At 41.2% G+C, this 18881-nt stretch overlaps 1 protein-coding gene across 4 annotated transcripts in view; it reads right to left on the bottom strand.

Moving 5' to 3' along the window:
- TRIM44 (TRIM family member 44) overlaps positions 1–18881 on the bottom strand; it is a 106030-nt gene that overhangs the window by 65988 nt on the left and 21161 nt on the right. The window lies entirely within an intron of this gene.

The raw sequence follows: 18881 nt of genomic DNA, 5'->3' as shown, positions 1-18881 counted from the left end.
TCATAATAAAAAACGGACTCACAACCTATTTTACTAGATGGAACATATGCGTGTTCGTGTGGTTCGAAGTTAAGGAGCTGACATCACAACCAGGAAAGGTGTGGGTGAGCCTGCAGTAGGTGAATAAATTATGGCTTCAAAAAGTTATACTCTCTATTTCCCATTGCTTTACTAGGTTTTCCAACATGACACTTTATTTTATATAGATCAAGCTACACATGAGAATTAAAGGCAGAATAATCCACCTCTATATAAAACTTGTATGCCTTCTTCTCACTCCAGTTGCTACTAATTCACAACAGGTATTCTCCAACCTAGCTCAAAATGGTAAGGACAAACTCCTGGGTCAAGTCAAGGCATGCATTCTAATTCAGAGCCCAAAGAAAAGACTCCCTGGGGGGTTGGTCACATGGCAGGTTGAGCACTCTGGTTCTTCCATGGCAAGAGTAAGGCAGCTTTTAAATCCCCTTCAGGTTCCATTTCACCTCCTTGCCATCAAAACTCCATTTTGCTAAAACCTTCCCAGTTCTCCCAGAGCAGCAGGCCCTTCCCATTAGCACCTGCTCCCCAGGAGCCACTGACGTCCTTTCTGAGTAGGTTTCTTAGGATTCCTTCTGCCTCTGTCCTGCAGCTCCCCCAGGTGAGAGGGACAGTCATACTCTTCACTATACTGCATGTAGTGTTACATAAAAAGAGAAAATTCTACATATGCAGAGAAGAGAGAAGGCTGTGTGTATCACAGAATGATGAAAGTGGCGATGTCAAAGGTTCCTTTTATATAGCATCTACCAGAAATTGCCCAACCTTTTTAAAGCCACAGAACTTCCCCTTCCCGCAGGCCGAACAAAATGTGAATGTACAACCCGAAAATGTAATAGAGCCAAAAGTAGAACTACTTAGATTCACAGAAAAATCTCCTCTCCCTCCTAGAGCACTGGGTGGTGGTCTCCATCTTACCCGAGGGGACCTGGGGCCTCTACACAAATGAAACCCTAAAAGGAGCTTTCCCCCGTTGGTAAACTGATTGGCCCTTAAGTTGTTGAAACCTTAAGGCCCTAGTTTACAAACATATGGATATGTATTTGCTATAACTGCACTGCGGTGAAAAGCTATGTTATTACTTAAACAGCACTGTAATTTGAAAAAAATTGGTGGCTTATTTGTGAAAGGTCAGAACTAACTAGTGAACATCTGATTATTCTCATTACAGCTACATCCAACCTCTTCATTTTATAGGTGAAAAAAGAAGGAAAGGCCCCAGAGAAGTGCAGTAATAAAGTCAGGTTTAAAAACCAACTTTCCTCTGGTCCAGTCCAGTGTACTTTCTGCTACAACATGTAACATCTAATGATCCCCTTCTGCCTGCTTCAGGTTCTTCAACTTCATTTCTTCTTAACTGAGATGTTTTTCTGAGTTAACAGGTGGCTTCTGTTGTTATCCCCACTGGAATATTATTCCCCACCATGTGAATCTTGGGATAAAGGACGTACATCTGAAGAATTAAGCTTCATCCCATGGTACTTTCTATATGCTCTTGTAGTTAATATTTCCAAGCGAGGTGGGACCCAAGAGGCACGCATACTGGCACTTTACATGTGCATAATTAAACACATAAAACCTTGAATTAAGAGTTTGTACTTAAAAACACCACCATTCAATGTGCTTGACGTGGGCTAGAAGCCATTAACTCCTAGCTAGCTGGCCTGTAGGAAACCAAGGCTTTATTTACTTCTCTATTACGGGCAGATTACAAAAAAAGCATACTAGTTAGAAGCATCATAGCTTAAGAAAGATCTGTTCCAGAAAAGTGCTGCTGAGATAAACTGAGAAAGATGGGTCAGGGTCAGAAGCAGGAAGCTACACAAAAGAAAAGCAGAATTTACACTGATTGAAAATTGCAGAAATACTTGTTCTATTAGCCAAATTTCCTGCAAGGTATAAAGGAGCCAGCTCCAAAACTGACTGAAACAATGTGGGCTGCGTGAAATAAAGAGTGTGAAGGCTCTACCTACCTCCCTAACAGGGCAAAAAGTCCATTTTACTCCCCCTTTCTTCTTTCTGAATGGCCACTATTCTAAAATAGAAAAATAAAAAGCCAGCAAGTGAGACTTTTTCAGATGCTGCAAACTGTCCTCACGCCCACAGCACATTTCCCTGCTGTAGTATGCCAGTGTCCATGGAAACTTTCAGGTTGAGTGTCTCAAAGTTAAGGCTCTGTATAGCCTCCGGTATTTATTCTGGCATTTTACCCCAAGAAAGCTCCTCCCAAACCCCTGCCAGGCTGCGGGGAGGGCAGGCAAAGGAAAGGCTTCATCAACAACCAGGAGGACAGTCCTTTCTCAGTGGATGGCTATATTTTCCATTTCCTGCGTCTTTTACATACGAGTGGAAAAGCCACTATTTGTGAGTAGTGCCCATTCCCAGGGCTTGGAAAATGATCCAGCAGCCCAAAAACACAGCAGGCATGAATATAAGTCACATTCCATTACCAGCGTTCTCAGCGCTGCCCAACATTATCCTGAGAACCTGGTCAGAAGCCTGAATTGTTTGGAGTTGACCATGGGGTGTTGAGTAGGGTAGAGAAATGGTTATTAAAGTGAACATTTAATCTCTTCCTGAAACCATTTTTCTCATCTTCATCAGAAGCCTCTAGACGAAAGCAGTCATTTGTACCTTTTTTACTCCTTTCATCAGCCCCATTTTGTTAACAGACCACCATGGGATTTCTACCTCAGTTACCACTTAGTTACTTCAAGTATCCACTCAATTAAGTAGTAATGATGTTTACTGTTTCTGTTATTATTATTTCTATTATAAAAGATTATAAGAAATACACCAAAATGTTGGAGAGTGGTTATCTCTGAGTGGTGGGATTAAGAGTATTTTTAATTTTTTACTTTTCAGTTCAAATTTTTTATAATAATGTGTAACACTTATTTTTTTCTTAAACAATAATTTTAAAAGTGTGGCTCAAAACAAAAAATTAATTCCTCAATAAAATATTAGCAAATCAAATCCAATGATGTATACAAAAATTATATGCTACGACCATGTGAGATTTATCTCCAGCATGCAAGGCTGGTTCACCATTTGAAAGTAAGTTCATACAATCTATCATATCAACGGGCTGAAAAAGGAAAAAAATAACATGATTATATCAATAGATGCAAGAAAAAGATTTGACAAAATCTAACATCCATTTATGATTAAAAAAAAACTCTCAGCAAACTAGGAATAGAGGAGAAATTTCTCTACTTCAAAAAAAAATATACAAAAAAACCTACAGCTAACATCAAACTTCATGGTAAGAAACCAGAGTTTTCCTGCTAAGATCAGGAACAAGGTAAGGCTGTGTCCTCTCACTATTCCTTGTCAACATCATACTGAAAGTCCTACCTAATGAAATAAGATTAAAAAAAGAAAAGAAAATGTTTACAGATTGGAAAGGTAGAAATAAAGCTGTCTTTGGTCACAAATGACATGATCATCTGTGTAGAAAAATCCAAAAGAATCGACAAAAAACTCCTGGAATGAATAAGCAATTACAGCAAGGTTGCCAGATACAAAGTTAATCCAGCGGTCCCCCTTTATCCGTAGGGCGTATGTTCCAAAACCCCCAGTGAATGCCTGAAACCATGGACAGCACCAAACCCCACGTACACTATGTTTTTTTCTATACATACATACATACCTAGGATAAAGTTTATTTATAAATTAGTCACAGTAAGAAATTAACAACACTAACTAATAATAAAATAGAACAAATATAACTATATACTGTAATAAAAGTCATGCGAGTGTGGTTTCTGTCTCTGATAACTGATCTGATAGCCACGAAGGCTACAAAACGACTAACGGGTGGGGAGCATATACAGTGTGGATTTGCTGGACAAAGGGATGATTCACTTCCCGAGCGGGACGGAGATTTCATTACACTACTCGAATGGCACACATTAAAAACTTATCAACTGCTTATTTCTGGAATTTTCCATTTAATATTTTTGGATCACGGCTGACCACGGGCAACTGAAACCTGTGAAAAGTGAAACCACAGATAAAGGGGGACTACTGTATATAAAAGTCAATCAGTTTCCTACATACAATGAACAATGGGAATTTGAATTTAAAAACACAATACCATTTACATTAGCACCCCCAAAATGAAATATTTAGGCATAAATCTAACAAAATATGTACAAAATCTCTATGAGGAAAACTACAAAACACTGATGAAAGAACTACATAAATGTAAAGATATTCCGTGTTCATGGATAGGAAGACCAAATATTGTCAAGATGTCAGTTCTTCCCAACTTGATCTATAGATTCAACGCAATCCCAATCAAAATCCCAGTGGGGTATTTTGCCCATGTTGACAAACTGATTCTAAAGTTTATATGGAGAGGCAAAATATCCAGAATAGTCAACACAATACTGAAGAACAAAGCCGGAGGACTGACACGACTCGACTTCAAGACTTACTATAAAGCTACAGTAATCAATACAGTGTGGTATTGGTGAAATAACAAATATACTAATGCAACAGAATAGAGCCCAGACATAGATCTATATAGATACAGCCAACTGCTCTTGAACAAAGGAGCACAGGCAGTGCAATGGCAAAAAGACAGTCTTCTTAACAAATGGTGCTGAGACAACTGGACACCCACATGCAAAAAAATGAAACTAGCCACTGACCTCACATCTTTCACAAAAATTAACTCAAAATGGGTCATAGAGCTAAATGTGAAATGCAGAACTAACTCCTAGAAGATACCATAGAAGACAATCTAGATGACCTTGGATATGACGATGACTTTCTATATCTATAATTCCAAAGGCACTATCCATGAAAGAAATAATTGATAAGCTGGACTTCATTAAAATTAACAACTTCTCTGTGAGAGGAACTGTTAACAGAATTAGAAGACAAGTCACAGAGAAAATATTTGCAAAAAAAACATCTGCTAAAGGACTATTATCCAAAATATACAAACTCTTAAAACTTAACAATAAGAAAACAAACAACCTAATTAAAACTGGGCCAAAGCCCTGAACAGACATCCCACCAAAGAAGATACACAGATGGCAAACAAGCACAGGAAAGAGGCTCAACATCTGCTGCCCACCTTCCTCGGCCCTTGAAGCCACACCGCTCTCACTTGTACCACTGACTGGCTGAAACGAACTTCTAAGCCACAAAGAGCTTCCGAGTGACTTAAAGAAACTGTTTAGGGCCTCGATCCTACCTCCACCTTGTTTTAGGCCAGCTTTCCCTCCTTTCTCATCTCCACTTGGCCCTGAATTCATGGCTCTCTAACCTTGACCTCAAATCCCACCTTTTGCCCTTCAGACTCCATCACTACCTGTGCCCTCACTCCCTCCTCCTTGGTGTTTAGACCTTAGCTTTGTCTTACATAGTCTTTGGCTTCGCTTGGAACTTTGACTCTCAGAATAACATCCTCTTGGAGCAGAACCCTGTATCTCAGTCAGAATACCCCAGCCTTCATCTATTTCTGCTGGAGTGCTTCTTCCTGAGACAACACATTTCAGGACTTGAGCCTAAGTACTCTATTATTCTTTAACGACGTCATGCACGTGATCCTGCAATACGCTTCTTCTGAATCTCCTCCCTTCCATGGTTTTCCCTTCCCCACACAGTCATGAATATCATGCACACATACATCAGAGGCTCAGGACCGTGCTTCCTACAGGATCTGTACTTGAGAGAGCCTAATAAACACGTGCATTGTATCTGTTAATCAGCTGTGAAGTGGACAGCCACTGCCTGTCCTGTCATCTGAGAGACTGGTCACAGAGGACTGACAAGCAGCCCTTAGTGTGAGAAATGGTTATGGAGTGATTGTCAAGCATCCTCTGCTCCCGGGCTGCCTGCTCACACTGTCAGCTGCTATGACATCCTGTCCTGACAACGTGATGTGTAACCCGGGGTCATGGCACCGACGGGATGTACCCGAGAACAGTTCGAGGCATGCTGGGCTCACTGTGAATCGATACTACTGCTTGCTCTGAAGATGCTTCTCTCTAGGCCTGATCCCAGGGCGGCAATAAAGAACGCAATCACCAACTTCTGAGCACCACTTTTCCTGAGTGAACAGAAAAAAGTTCTAGGTGACCCTGTGTAGAAATGCAGAAGTGGAAGAATGAGTCCCCGGAGAGACCCAGGGTCTGTAACAGCGAGACTAAGAGTGAGGGCTTCTATTCCACCTTGTTGTTTTGCTTTCTTTTCACCTTAACCTGGGCCTAAACTGGAGACAGCTTCTGCTTCAAGAATTACCATGTAGGAAGTGGGAGGTGGAAACTGACACTGGAAGTTTCGGGGGGCAATTAAGCAGAAATTATACTATTTTAAGCCTCTTGGATTTGAATATACAAAGAAAGGCTATTTTATCTGTTGAAAATGAAAGTAATTTTAAAACAAGACTCACCCTCTACCTCCATCCCATCCTTTACCCAAATGCCTTCCCTGCAAAACCACAGCTGTTTGTAAACTGTCAAAACCACCAAACCCAAACAACTGCACACCACCAGGAAAACTCAGGAAAGGGCACTGAGATGTAGGTCTCATGTTTTCTGAGTCTTCTTTGCTACAGCGAGTCAAAGTGGTAAAGCTCAGAGTCTGTGGTGCTAGAGAAAGAGGTCTGAGTACTGGCTCTGCTAACTTTCTGCTTCTGAAGCTCGGGAACGTGAGAGTTTCTTCATTTGTAAAACGGGTAATGATAACATTCTAAGATGCTTTTGTGACACTTACACAAAATAATACGTGGAAAGAACTTAGAACTTTCTGGGCCCATAGAAACATCAGCAGAACTGTGCTACTGGTCCAGGTAACAGTTACCATAGACATTTATTGTGTGCTTCGCACGTGGTACCCACTGAGCTCTCACAGAGAGAGATCCCAATTAGTTTTCTTAGAGAAAGCGAGACTACACCTTTGGGAGTGCCAATTGTATTCCCCCAAAGGAACACAGGGAGGACTCTTTTATACTTCCTGCACACTGAACAGTAAGGCTGTCAACCAGAGGCTCCTTGCCTCAGTGTCAGTCAATGGCCAAAGGCTGTCAGGGAGTCATGGCTGCCTTTTCTAGTTTCATAAGATCAGATACAGTCTACTCCAACAATCCAGAAGCAGAGCACAGAAGTCTGGGTTACGTTCTGCTTCTCAGTACGTACACACAGTCTGTAGGTAGAGTCTGCTCCTCAGTCTCACAATTTGCCTTTATCATACAGCAGGTCCTCGGACAATGTCATTTTATTCAATGTCATTTCATTATAACATTGTTGAGATGCCAGAGAAACTTAACTCTTCTTTCCATCAAATAGCCCATGGTAAAACTGGTCTCATGTCATTTGAAGTCACAGAACTTACTGATGATGTTAAGTGAAGACTTACTGTATTTTCTATCTTTCGCAGACTGAACCTCTATCACATCCCTTTGAGCAGCTAACAATCTGCTTACCGAAGAACCACAGGGCTTATTAACTCAGTACAGTTGCTAAAACGCTTTTCAGGCCCCCCAAGGCCAAGATATCCACTATCACCCATCATTTCTTATCTCTTCCTCAAAGTTTCTGTTTTCAGGGTACCCATTAATAAAAATGTAATATGATTAGTCATATTTTATAGATGAAACTGAAGGCTCAGACAAATCAAGTTATACAGGTAATAAGTGCCAGTGTAGAGACTCACGTCATCTGACTCCAATGTCTGCGTTCTTTCACTCTAAAAGGAAAGCATGTCATGCTCAAACTGATTTTTTCCCTGAAAGACTGAACAAAGTCCATATTGGTATCTATTCCCAACACAGCGTCTATGGGTAGGAAGTTCGTCACTTACTACAACCACTAACTCCATCATAGAAAGTCTACTGGCATCACTAGTCCTGGGCCTTGGATGAGTCATCGAACCTCTTAAATCTCTGTTTCTTCATATGTACAGTGGGGCTGAGTTAGGAATTAAGGAAGTATCATAGACCAGTTCACCTGCTACAGAATAAACCAAAGCCCTTCTCCAAGGGGATGGCCAACACCTGGAGCAGGTGTTGAATGGAAGTTCTCTACAGCCTCAGAGACCTGATGGATTCTGCCCTTCGGCTAAATGCAGAGTCAATCAGGGGAGAAGCCTGGTTCTCAAATTTTGTGTTTATAGTTGACCCTCTGTATCTAGGGTTTTGCATCCATGAATTCAACCAGATATGAATAAAAAGTATTTGGGAAAAAACTTGTTATGTTGCTGCTGATGTGTACTGTGTAGTTAGGGCTAGGATGGTTCCGTCTGTACTGAACACGTACAGACTTTTTTCTTGTCATTGTTCCCTGAAGAATACAGGCACACCTTAGAGATGTCGCAGGTTCGGTTCCAGATCACTGCAATAAAAGCCAAGTATTGCAATAAAGCAAGTCATAATCTTTTTGCTGGTGGAGGGTGTTGCCTTCAATTTGTAAAAAACACAACATCTGAGAAGCACAATAAAGCGAAGCACAATAAAATGAGGTGTGCCTGTACAGTACAACAAGTATTTACATTGTAGCAGGTATTATAAATAATCTAGAAATGACTTAACGCACACTGAAGGACGTGTATAGGCTATATGCAAACACCACACTATTCTATAGAAGGGACGTGAGCATCCTCAAATATTGGTATCTGCGAAGGTCCTGGAATCAAACCCCTGTGGATACGGAGGGAAGAACGTATATATAATACAAGCGTCTACATGTGCACCTGGGGTAGAATGAGAGATGCATTGTATAGCTTTAGCCTTAAGGTCAAAGGAAACACCTTTTTCCTTAAGCAAAACTCAGTTTTATTTCCTAGCTAAATGAAAGGTTGAACTAACAGGAAAAGGGGAGGGAGGAGAACAAGAGAGAAGAAGGACTTTAAGTAAAAGTCTGGGCGGTTTTTATCACTAGTATCATGGTAAAGTTTTATACCTAGATACCCAGTTTCCTAAATTAAATGTCAAATACGATCCTGCACTGGAAATGTGAAGCGAGGCTGCTATGGAGGGCGTCCTGACAGCTCCACTCCCCTCTCAACACTAGCCAAGTAATCAGCCCTTCAAGCTTTGGCAGAGTAAATTATCAAGTCCCCCCATCAATACAGAGAAGAGCTGGAGCAGGGAGAGGACAGCACGATGTGTTAATTTTATTAAGCCATTTAAAGCTCAATCCCTTTGCTTTCTAACAGTGCTCCAGCCACCAGGCAGCTCAGGAACCATGTCCACCCAAATTTTAAAATATCTCAAGTTGATTTCCACAGCGCTTCAGTTAGGAGCTCTGAGGCTCCAATAGTGAGAGACTAGCCAAGGATAAAGCTGCAGGGGGAGGGAAACAGAAAGGGAACAAGAATCTCAGTGGTGTTTAAAGTGGGAATATATCTCCTAATGTGTCTCTTAAATGCTTCACTTAATTTCATTATTTTTCTTTTAATTTGGCATTTAGTTTTGCTAACTAGAGAGGTTGCTCCATAACAATAAACGTAATTGCTTTGCACTGATTTGTTTCTATTGGGAATTTATGGACACACAGCTGCACACTCCCAAGGCAGATATATGTACCGTGTTTCCCCGAAAATAAGACCGGATCTTATATTAATTTTTGCTCCAAAAGACACATTAGGGCTTATGTTTAGGTGATGTCATCTGGAAAAATCATGCTAGGACTTATTTTCCGGTTAGGTCTTATTTTCTCGGGGAAACACGGTATTTGCCTCGACTTGAACTGGCAATAGAGCTAGACTGAACTAACGCCAGGCAAGGCAGCCATGCAAAGCCAACAGTCAGCCAGCCAGCCAGGCAGCAACACCAAGGGCCCCAACTACCGAGATTTAACTCAATTTATTTGCATGTCATTATCACTCAGAGGTAGCACTGGCCCTTTAAAACCTGCAATCTGTAAGTGTCACTAATCCTGGGAAGTGTTAATTGATCAAAGTATGGAATCTAGTTAGTTATAAACTGGTGGCTTATTTTTCTCCATAAGGACTGGAAGGTCTCCTGAAGTCTGAGGTGTGTGTGTGGGGGGGGGGGGGGGGAAGCTGCCCCCACGTGCTTTTGCTCTTCTGCTGGAAGCAGCTGTGGTTCTCAGAACTAGGAGAAAGCTAGCAGCCACCACCATTTATAGAATGCGGTACTAAGCAATTAAAACGAATCTCTCATTTAATCTTCCTAACAACCACATGAAGTATGTACTATTATCCTCTACTTTGCAGTTGAAAAACACCTGAGAAATGAAGTTATCTGTCCAAGATCTCATAGCTCTCCATGCTGGAGGGGACCTCATTCCAGAGCCTGAGCTTTTAATAACTATAGCCCCCGGACAGAGGCTAACATCAGGTTTTTGACCCTCGTCCCTGTCTAGAAGACGAAAGGAAAAAGACTTCACTACTGAAGGGCTGATAAAAGTGATTCAGACAGTAATCTCTCTCTGAACAGCTTTATTAAGATGTAATTCACATATACAACTCACCCATTTAAAGTTTACAATTCAGTGGTTTTCAGTATATTCACAAAGTTGTGCAATCATCACCACGATCAATTTCAGAACAGTTTCATCAACCCCAAAAGAAATTCGGTATCCATTAGTAGTCACCCCCCACCCGATTCCTCTATCACCCTCAGCCCCAGGCAACAATAAGTCTACTTTCTATCTCTCTAAATTTGCCTATTATGGACATTCCGTATAAATGGAATCGTGCGATATTTGCGATATTTGGTATAATGGCTTCTGTCACGTAGCATGTTTTCAAGGGTTATCCTTATTGGAGCATGTATCAGTAATTCATTTCTTTTTATTGCCAAGTACCATGTTTCCCCGAAAATAAGACCAAGCCGGACCATCAGTTCTAATGCGTCTTTTGGAGCAAAAATTAATATAAGACCCAGTCTTATTTTACTATAAGACTGGGTCTTATATAACATAACATAACATAATATAAAAAAGGGACTTATATTAATTTTTGTTCCAAAAGATGCATTAGAGCTGATAGTCCAGCTAGGTCTTATTTTCGGGGAAACAGGGTAATATTCCACTGTATGGATATGCCGCATTTTATTTTCCATTCATCAGTTGGGTTGTTTCCTCATTCTGGATAGTAAGTATAAGTATGCAGTTTTTGTGTAAACGTATGTTTTCATTTTGCTTGGGTATATATATACCCAAGAATGGAATTGCTGGGTCACATGGCAACTCTATGTTTAACCTTTTGAGGAATGCCAAACTGTTTTCCAAATTGACTACATAGTTTTACATTCCCACCAGAAATACATAGAAGGTTACAATTTTTCCACATCCTTACCAAATGGATAAAACTTTTCTTTACTGGGAAATCTACAGAGCTATAGTACTAAAAGCTATCAGCCTACTCCAACTCCGCTATAACTGGGTGACCTCAGCCAAGAACCCTTACTCTCTTGGCACCTCAGTTTCTTCATCTGTAAAGTGGGGGGATTGGAAAAGGTGGCCTTAGACTTCCCACTGAGCCCTACACTTATTCAGTCAGTCACATATGTGAGACACCTGACCAGTGGGGAGGTAGATGCTATGAAATGGATAGCTTGGGGTAACCGCATGACTGTGTATTTTGACTTTGCATTAACTCATTTACCACTGTGCCTCAGACTGCGACCGTTATGCCTGCCTCAAAACAAAACAAAACAAAACAAAACAAAGCATCCTCATAGAATGTGCTTATTAGGAAGAAAAGTGAAATGCCTTATTAGGTGAAATTTCTACTTGGCAATAATGGCAGAATGGCCTTCAGGATTTGTTTTCTTAATTGGAGTTCAAAAATGGAAGTGGATTCAGATGATGAAAATGTATGCACTTATAAGGAATAATGTTATGTGACAAAAGTAGCATATAAACTATGTATGTATGTATGTGTGTATACATATATACTTAATAGTTATATATATATATATAAGTGTGTATATATACATACATACATACATACATACATACATACAGAGGGTGCAAAAACATGTACACACATTTTAAGATAACATCTCTTAAAATGTGTATCCATTTTTTTGGCACCCCTAGTACACACACACACACACAAACACACACACACGCACACACTAATTTTCTATCTGAAAGGCAGAACACCATAATATTAACCATTTTTTTCATAGGTGTGTCTCAAGCTGTGGGCTATTCACCATGTGCATCAGAATAATCCAGGCTGCATATTTAAAAAGCACATCTCAGAACTACCAAACTATATGCCCTGGGTGAGGCTCAAAAAGCTACATTAAAAAAAAGTATTCAAAGTTTACAAACCACGGCAGGTAGTATACGGATGGCTGATTTTTTCCGTTTTCTTCATATTTGTCTATATTTTCCACATTTTTCTACAGAGAACATGTACGAGGTCTGACAATTAAGTTCACGAACCCATCCTAGGAAAAGCACTACATACCTTATTGCTGAATATCACTACAGTCACCTTCAAAGTGCTCCCCTTGGGAAGCTATGCACCGACACCAGTGCCTAGTCCACCCTTCAAAGCAATTTTGGAGCTCTTTATCTGGAATGGACATCAGAATTGTCATCATATTACCCTTGATATCCTAATGTCATCCTTTGAATATTTCCTTTATCTTCAGGTAAAGAAAGAAGTCATTAGGGGCCAGGTCAAGTGAGTAGGAAGGGTGTCCCAATACAGTTCTTTGTTTACTAGCTCAAAACTCCTTCACAGACAGTGCCGTGTGAGCTGGTGCATTGTCATGATGCAAGAGACATGAATTGTTACTGAAAAGTTCAGGTCACCTACTGTGTTTTCCCAAAAATAAGACCTAGCCGGACAATCAGCTCTAATGCGTCTTTTGGAGCAAAAATTAATACAAGACCCAGTCTTATATTATATTATATTATATTATATTATATTATATTATATTATATTATATTATACCCGGTCTTATATTATATTATATTATATTACATTACATTATATTATATTACATTATATAAGACCTGGTCTTATAGTAAAAGAAGACCGGATCTTATATTAATTTTTGCTCCCAAAGACGCATTAGAGCTGATGGTCTGGTTGGGTCTTATTTTCGGGGAAACACGGTATGTGCCAGGCACCATGCTAACAGGGCTTGACGATATAGAGATAAAAATAAACGTAATTCATGCCTCCAAGATTACTACTTACAACTTCTTTTTTTATGAAAAATACAGAAACAGGTCAATAATTATAATAACCCTACAACCAAAGGAACACTTCTGAATGAATCAACTTGCTAAGTGGCATCGCCATCCTCTCTGTTTCAGTCGGTTGAATAATCACTGCCTCAGTAACCGCCTCTGTCTTGGGGCAGGACAGGGACCAAGCACCAGGCCTGGCTTGACCACAGTGAGTGACAGGACCCTAACACCAAGAATTCTGGTTAGGTTTAGCACAAATCCATTCCTGTTTATACATACAAAACCTGTCATCTTACAAGAGTCTGATTCGCACAAGAGAGTGAAGAACTGGGCTGTGTTTCACACCCATGACATCAGCTCTGAAAAAAGATTATAAAGTTCTCCTGCAGTTATAAAATGCCACATATATGCTAAGTAAACATAAGAAAACAATTCTCAGGTCTACTTAACTCATTTTATGTTGCTGGACAATTCTTTGGTTTCACACTTCAGTAAGAACACCTTCAGAAACTGGAGAAAATGAGGGGAAAAACCCTGTTTCAGGTAATCTTCGTATGACCACATTCAATGTTTAACACCATTCTAATCAGACACAATAATGTGAGCCCTTGCCTGGAATTTTAAGACATTTTTTAAAGAATAACTTCTTATAAGATTAGCATGAGTTTGAGATACACGACTATGTTTTCAACTGTTTCACACACGGCAGCTGTAGGAAACCAAATGAACAGCGCATCTCAGATGGAAAGAAAAGCAATCAGTATACAATAAAGTGGCTCTTATTAACTGCATAATAAAAGGTTAGTCTGAATGAGCTTAGCATGTTATGCTTTTGGTTCAATGCTTTCTGAGGCTGGGCTGAAGGAAGGAAGGGAAAGGAATCAATGTGTTTTCCAAGCTTCACTTCCATCTGGGTTAACTGTGAAAGAGAACTGCCGAGTCACTACAAAGGAAAGCTGTCAACTCAGAATGCTTTAAATTTCCTAAAAATCCAGGTGCATGCGCGTGCGTACACACACACACACACACACACACACACACACACACACACAGATTGACTGTATCTTTTAATTTCCCTAAAGTCTAGCATAACTATAAGAAATTTACAGACAAAAATCCAGCTTTGTGAATAGATTTTCTGAAAAGTTTGTCTGAAAAAAATTTTGCAAACTCGATCACGTAACCCCTGGATCACGTAACCAAACTGGAGATTGTTACTAAAAACTATCTTTACCCACTGTATGCAAAGTTCTAGCTCTCTGGAGGAATGCACCCTTTGAAGCAGGGTCCACATGGCAAGCTGCATGTACACAATTCCCTCTGGTCCTACGCCACCTTTCCCAGCATCACTGGCTCTGATTCCTATCCCTCACCCCCTCATCCCTAGTGGCTGGGATCTGATGTCTCCTGCTGTTCCTCTGCTTTTAGAACTCAGCCCACTTAAGGACCATGGCATGGGCCTTGGTCGTCCTCTGCAATTCTGGCCAGGACTCCTTTCCCTCTTCTTGGCATTGCCATTCTCTGTTGGATGAGCCGGTTTAGAGGACACCCGTCCTCCCAGGCAGCCTGAGCTGGCTCCTCAGGGCACAGCCCTTTCCCCTCCCCTCAACCTTTACTACCTCGCTCAACTGATTTGTTTTCTGAGCCTGGATTTCCATGTATTTCTTTTTTTTTTCAAAGTTGAAATTACTTGGACTTATTTGCAAGGCTCTTCTGGTTATTTGCTAAAAAGAATGAAAAACATCAAAACAAGAGAAAAGGAAAACAGCCAAGGTCCAGCACTGTCTCCCGTCACCCCAGACCCACTGAATCTGAAACTCTAAGGTGGGTCCAACGTTCTGTAGTTTAGTCCCCCAGGTGATTTACATGCACACTAAAGTTTAAGAACCACTGGTCTAGAAGAAAAGAGAGTATCTGACAAATATTTTGGACAAAATGAAGCATCTCATTAAGAAGAATTAAGTCTATATTACTGACACAAAAAAATGTCTAAGATATGAGGTATTATCACAAGAGACGATGAATGCTTGAATTAAAAAATATTTTATTAGTGTAAAAGACACTTTGCCATTGACCCCCCCAAAAAAAATACTCCCCCTAGCTTCAAACACACTTATCCCATCGTTCTTGCCACTTTTCTGAAGCAGCTCTGGAAGTCTTCTTTTGTGAGTGTCTTTAGTTGCACTGTCATGGCTGCCTTGATGTCCTGAATCGATTCAAAACGTTTTTCTCTCATGGTCATTTTGACTTTGGGGAAGAGCTAGATGTTGCATGGTGCCAGATCCGGTGAATAAGGTGGATGAGGACACACCGTGATGTTGTTATTTGACAGAAATTGCTGTACCAGAAGCGATGTGTGACAGGGAGCATTGTCATGGTGGAGGATGAAGTAAAGACACTCATGAAAGAGGACTTCCAGAACTGCTTCAGAAAGTGGCAAGAACGATGGGATAAGTGTGTTTGAAGTGAGGGGGGCATAATTTGAGGGGGATTAACGGCAACGTGTCTTTTATTGTAATAATTTTTTAAAATTTAAACATTCACTGTATTTGCTGATCACGCCTCACATTCTGTGTAATAAAATCACAGGTATAGTATAATTATTGTAAAATATCTTGGAAGTGTATTTCCACATGGAAATGTCTAGAAGGTTACACACCACGCTATTAATAGCAGTTAGGGGGAATTCATTTTACCTTTCCTTTATGGATATCTGTATTGTTTAACCTATAGCAGATATTATTTTTTATTTTAACAAATGGTTATTCTAGGCATCTCCCACTCCTCTCTGGCCAAACCTGGAGGTAGAAACCAACTCAGTCACCAGGAGACGTCAGTGTCGGGACTAATCAAGCTCTGCGATGCCTTAGGGAATCCAGAGAAGGGGAGGTAGACACAGTGCTCAGTGCCCCGTGACTCAATCAGCACTTCTATGTAAAGCTTCCCTACCAGGAAATGACAGCTCATAAAGCCTGAGAGACTTCGCCTTTTTTAAATAGGCCCCCTTGAAAAAGGGATGGTGGGGTTCAGAGGGAAAACAGAACAAACTAAAAAGTTAAGGGTTTTCTTGGAAGACACTATTTCTGGGAAAATTTTCTTTGTTGCCGAAATTATGTATTAAGTGTCCCATTTTTCACCACCCCGGCGTTGCGATCTGGCAGTCATGGAACAAGGTTGGTGGTCCTTCTTCAAGCTGGCTCCAGACACACACATACACCCAGAGCATATGCATATGCCAGACTAGCTTGAGGCTTGCAAATGAAATCAACTGGTAGTAAATAACCCAGAGCACGATGAAGATAAAAGACAGGTGAGTGTGTGTACACATACCCAAGATGAAGTCAGGTCCTAACAAATATCCTTTAGCTTTAGATGCATCACTGGCAATCCTGAGGCTTCCACCAGTTGCTCCCATGGGACCACTCAATTGTTTCACCTCTCATCAGAAGCATTACGTGCATTCATTAAGGATCCCAAAGCACTTTACCTGTGTTATCATGCACAGAGGCCGCTCAGTGTAACCTGTGCATATCCTCTTGCTCTGCACTGCCTACAAGCATGTGCGTATGGCAGAAACAGAAAATACAGCTGTCTCCTTCAGTATAGCTGTTGTTCCAGAAACCAGAGAAATTTGGTAAAAAAAGAAGCTTTCAGTGATCTTTAATAATTAACTGGTTCATCTTCCCCAAAGAAAAACTACTTATACCAGGGATCTTTCTACACTGAGCTAAGAAAATTGATAAAGGTTACCCCAATTTTTTTCTGTCTATCATGACACTCTCTACCTCTGGAACCCTAACTGTAACAGAAAACCAGAGATATTACCAGTACCCCCAATACTCTCAGTGCTGTAAGAAGAGAAAATTATTTTGTAGACTGGTGACTGCAGCTAGTTTTTGAAGAACTGGTCCTTGTCTGTGTCTCTGCCTCAAACAGTCTATTTCCGAGCAGAAAACAGAGGCACAACGTGATTATTACGTGGCAGAAAGGAGACAAACGCAGGCCTGGGCTGCAGCGCGATGTAGAAGCCAGAGCAGCCACTGGGGTCAGAGCCTGAATCCCAGCTCGAAATTACACTAGATCTGGAGCAAATGGCCCGAAATCTCTGAGCCTCGGTGTCCGTGACAATAATCTGAATAATAAGCTGCTTTACAGGGTTGCTGACGTAATCACGAGGACGCAGAGGAGGGGGGATAAGGAATGAGCGGGTAATAGGTACAGAGGTTCAGTTTGGGATAACGGAAGTTCTGGAGCTGGATGGCGGTGATGGTTACACATCAGTGTGAACGTACTTAACGCCACTGAACTTACACTTAAAAATGGTGAATTTCATCATGTATATTTTACCACAGGTTTTTTTAAAAAGAATATATAAGACTCCGAGACCAGTGCCTGGCTCTAAGTAGGTGCTCAAGAAATGCTAGTCTTATTGCCCTTACAAAGAACTTTAAATGAAACAGAAAAAAGGAGACACAAAAAGTCAAACAATCATGCTCCTTTCCCCGTTTAACTGTGAGAGGCTCTGACTCACAGGCAGGGCCAGCTGGCACCACCATCCTAGTGCCACAGGAAGTGTCTGGGTAGTGGAAGGGAGGCTGTGTCAGTCATAACCCCTCCAGCATGTTCAGTTCCGGTCCATCCCCACCCTGGTACGGCATCTCCCAGAACATCAATCCTACAGCCCCCAACATCTTGTAAGGAAAGCTGGGAAGCTTAAGCCATTTCCCAGAGCCGACTCCAGGCCGTGAGGACAAAAGCACTCACAGGAGCTGCTGGCTGCGGTACGTGGGGGAAGAGACACGGCGCTCGAGCTGCACACCAAGCGGGTGGGTCTGGAGCCTGGTCCAGTGCCAGCATTAAGCTGATCAGGGTCTCAGATGCCTTTGGCTGAATTTAATGGACACGGAGGACAGCAGTCTCAAAGGCTCAGTAAAGGAGTATTAAAAATGCACTTGTCTGCAGTTCAGGGACAACAATTAATGATCATGTGTTGTAAGTCATAAAATAGGGAAGGGGAAGAACGGACGCTTCTCTCTCGGCGTGTCAGAACACTGCCTTGGACGAGCAGGCTGAATTAGATCTCGATGCAGTGTCCACACAGATGGTCATTAACACCCCTCAAACTGAGCTCAAGGAGAACAAAACACAGGTTTTCCTGTTCCGATGAAACCTCTCATAAGTGAAATGGTGTCTAGTGAAGATGCAATTACCACTGATTTAGACGGAAAAATTTTTGAGTATTCCCAGACCCAAAAAATAACCTACCAAATACCACATCTGCTTAATTACGTCCAGTTTTGCGCTGAGCATAACACCTTTAGGAGCTCTCTGAGGCTTCTCTGATACCTTAGGACGCATCTTGCTAACGGATGCACAAAAGAAGTGAAGAGAAAGCACAGATGCTCAGGCACAACTCAAAGCTGTGGTCCTTGGCGCTGAGATGCTGAGTGTGGTTTCTCGGGGAAGGAGCGTGGTGGGGCCACTCCTGCCGCTCAGGCAACCCGCGGCCACTGTAACAGCTTGCTGCAAAACAAAGGCTGAAAGCTATTTTCGCTTTTCTTCATAAAAGCGAAAATCCTCTTCAGATTTCTTTCCATTAGTGGAAACAGGCACTAACACATAGGTGTTTCATAAAAGTGAAGTGATATGAAGTGAACTTTCAAGAAGTGGAGGTGACTGTACTCGGAGTACCAATACCCAATC

Source organism: Rhinolophus sinicus, chromosome 14, assembly GCF_057876585.1.
Source record: "Rhinolophus sinicus isolate RSI-liver-muscle chromosome 14, RSI-T2T, whole genome shotgun sequence".
Lineage (NCBI taxonomy): Eukaryota > Metazoa > Chordata > Mammalia > Chiroptera > Rhinolophidae > Rhinolophus > Rhinolophus sinicus.
The sequence above is the reverse complement of the archived record's forward strand: the minus strand, read 5'-3'. Positions and strand labels throughout refer to the sequence as shown.